Source organism: Rutidosis leptorrhynchoides, chromosome 5 (genome assembly GCF_046630445.1).
Source record: "Rutidosis leptorrhynchoides isolate AG116_Rl617_1_P2 chromosome 5, CSIRO_AGI_Rlap_v1, whole genome shotgun sequence".
NCBI lineage: Eukaryota > Viridiplantae > Streptophyta > Magnoliopsida > Asterales > Asteraceae > Rutidosis > Rutidosis leptorrhynchoides.
Genome location: NC_092337.1, coordinates 182902554 through 182906685, shown reverse-complemented (window position 1 = coordinate 182906685; position 4132 = coordinate 182902554).

Below are 4132 nucleotides of genomic sequence, written 5' to 3'. Positions count from 1 at the left end.
AGCTAGTAGCGAGTCTTGTCCTCTTCTCGGGAGGGCAATCAATAGTACGAAAACACCCTTCGACATCTGAGATCCAAGTTGTGCTTACCAAAGGATCCGGTTTTCCGTCATACATCGGAGGTTTAGTCCTCATGAAGCTATTAAGACAACGCTCCATTTCACTACTATTCCGAAATTCGGAATACTTCCTATCCATTTCTTCTCGAAACGCACCCATTTGCTCCGCAACGGCGTCCGGAACTCTCGCGTTAAACTCATCGTCATTCGTCTCGATCTCGTTTCGCGTCGTCATCCTAAAGAATGCAAAACGATTAGTCCACGAACGTATAAAACCACAAGCACAACACCACTCCATCTTGCTAAACACTCGTTGTACATCACTTGTTAGGCACGATTTGCACCCGTAATAAGGTTTGCAAGTCCTTATTACGCACACACGCCGTATCAACTCGTTAGTACAACGAACGCCTCGCGCGATGATATAAACCAACACAACGAAAATTCTACGCAATATAAACACACGCAAGAATTACATCACAACACAAGCCAAAATCCTAGTTAGTTCACCTACACGCTAAGGCACTAACCAAGTTCCCATCTGACCCGTTCTCCTATAAGTCCCGCAACAAATAAGCACACACAAAAGTCTAAGTATAGGCACCTATCTCAAGTCGCCTAAATCCCTTAGACCATGCTCTGTTACCACTTGAAATAACCCAACCCGTATTTAAACCGGCCCGTAATTTTTTTTTCTTTAATACATTAATATTTAGGTCCTAATTATGTTTCCAAAAACATATTTAACACAAAGAATAAGTTCAATAAACTTTTAAAACATTTAATACATAGTTTAAATATCCGAACGGGCAACACGACCCGACCATTTTAATTTCCAACAAAACCGAGCATGGTGATTGGGGATGCGCTACCCAATCCTAATCAATACAAAAACACGTCTTCTAAAGCAATCTACGCACGTCCACTAGTTTCCACGCTTACCCGAGCCACTGCCTCCATGAAATCTATAAAAAAAATGTAAACAACGAGAGGGTAAGCTAACGCTTAGTGAGTGAGAATATACTACGTACATATATATGCATAAAATGGACACGCGATACAAATAATCGAATAACACATACCGGAGCATCCAAGCATAAAGGCAAGCTAATCTAAACATACCGTACGATCACTAAGCAACAAGCTAAAGATGTCAACAATGTAAGTACACCAACAACGATATGAACAACGCCATCAAGCTACACCCGGAGGGTTAGCTACACTACAACAATACGACAATATAGATATACAATATATAAACGCCCAAGGTTAACCCCTTAACCCAATACCAAATGAAGATTGGCCGAACTACACGAGCCTTAGTAAATCCACATCCACACGAGACTACTATCTTCAGTAACACAACAATATCGAGGTTGGCCGAACTACACGAGCCTCATTAAATCCGCAACCACACGAGATCACTACCTCAATAAGATGACCGAACTACACGCGTCATCATGAATCCGCATCTACACGTGACTCACTTCTCAATATCAAAACCCACGCTCACGGGATTATAAAATCCACCACATCGGGGTTATCCACATCACAACTCAATATCAACCCTTCGCCATTGGGGTTAAACAATCCACATCACAAGCACATGTGGTAACGTACACACAAAGTGTGCACCTCGCCAAAGGTGGTCAACCAAAACGCACAACCGTGCCAATTGGACCTATACACAAGTCCATCAAATCCACCTATATGTGAAGTGCGCTCTATAGCCGAAAATCACTTCACCCGACCCGCACTCATCCTACACGTACATATGCACATAGGATATTAACACTCACCTTGAAGTCTTGATGGATGCCAAACCAAAATCCGAAATCGCCAACGGAATGTACCTATACCATTTATCACATAACAAACAACACAATTAGGGTGGATTTACAAATCAACTCAAATTGACACTTAGTGCAAATTTCGACCCAAATGCACTTCCAAGCACAAACCGCGCCCAAACTAACCAATAATCACTAACACAAGTGAGAATGGTCCTAATACGCCAATTAAACTCAATCATAAGCGTTAAACACTTATCTTGCCCAAAATGACACCTTAACCCTAATTTTGACCCATTTCAAAATTAGTCAACCAAATGACCCAAAAATGGTTTCAATACTTCCATAATCACTAACACTAGTGAGAATGGTTACAACAACGCCAACTTAACTAAACCACAAGTTTTAAACACTTGTCTTCACCAAAATCAACTTACAACACTTATTTTGACCCAATTCAAAATCAAGTTTCCAACAACACCCATTTGAGTTCTTTCAACAACATAATCACTAATCATAGTGATTATACTTAATTTAAAGCCATAATCAAGGCTAAATCATCAACCAACCCAAAATCCCCAACAACAACAATAACTTGCTATAAATAACCCATTTGAGGTCTAGATGGGTTTTCTCAACAATTAGAACCCAAACCCTAACTTGAATATCAACTCATAAAGATGAAATTCGGAGTTGAGACTTACCAATACCACCAAAACGTAGCCAAGAACGAGATGAACAACTTTAACACTTGCGACTTGACCCGAATCAAGCTTCTTCCTCCTTGATTTGAGCTTTCTCACACTAAAACTCTTTCTCACTCTAAAATTGAAGTGGAAGGGATAAGGTAGGTGAAAGAAGAGTAAATGACACTCTAGATCTGACCTTGGGGTCTTAAATTCGTCCCACAAGTGAAAATACAAAAATGCCCTTCCTTTTTACAATTTAATTTAAAACAACTTATTTCCAGGTGAACTTCCAGGTGAACTTCCAGGTGACACTACACTTCCAGGTGAACTTCCAGGTGACACTACACTTCCAGGTGAAGTTCCAAATGATACTAAATTTCCAGGTGACATTACACTTTCAGGTGAACTTCCAGGTGAAGTTCCAAATGACACTAAATTTCCAGGTGACACTACACTTCTAACCCATGCCCATACTCATACACGTATACATTCTCATGTGTATATATATATATATATATATATATATATATATATATATATATATATATATATATATATATATATATAATATATCGTATACATCAACTAAAACTTTAAATCATTTAAACACATATACGATCAAGGATAAACGTTCTAAAGATCAATTACTTACCTTAAATCAAGTATGGGAAAATCGGGATGTTACATAATCAACCCTAAAATATTGTGATTTAATCATTAAGCATGACAAACAAGTATATTAAAACGTAGCAGATTCAAAACAGTTTAAATAATCATCACAGAAACTCAGTTTATACAGATCTGGAAAACCTAGAAACTGCACAAAATTAAGCACGAAGCCGGCGGCTTGGGCTCAGGCAAGCCGACGGCTTAGACTGATGAAACCGGCGACTTCATATGATTCCCAGATAAAGTTTTAGTTTTCGTCAACGCAACCACTATGAACATTTAGTTCATTATGGTAGACGAACAGAGAATGAAAACAGTAAATAAAATGAAATAACAAGAGTAAAATAACATAGACATGTACCTTAAAGGTAAACTGAAGAATAAACTTGAATTATAACTTGACTACAACTTGGAACTTGAATAAAAAACCCTAACACTAAGAGTTTTCGTTTTTTAGTGAAAACCCTAGAAGAAAACTGAAAAAGTACATTGAAAACTGATACAGATGACCTCTATTTACAATGTTCAAACTCGGTGGCCCAAGCCAGCAGCTTCATAGTGAAGCTGGCGGCTTCCCTTGGTCTGTTACTTCTTCTCCAAGTTTAACTTAACCCGCAAGTTCGAAAACGTGTATCTGTCTTTGGCCAAGCCGGCGGCTTAGATGTCTAGCCGGCGACTTCGGTGATCCGCATTCTTTCAGATTTTGTTACCTTTTTTTAGCTATTTCTTGGGCTTTAAGTACACGAAACTGAACCTAGCCGGCAGCTTCAGGTACCAAGTCGGCGGCTTCACTGATATTTCTCGAATCCTAGTGTTTTTTGCAATATTCTGGAAGGTTCTGTGTTTTGTCATCAAGCCCCCGGCTTCCATGCCTCCATGCCGGCAGCTTCATCAAATTTTCTACAACATTGAACTATTTTGATCATT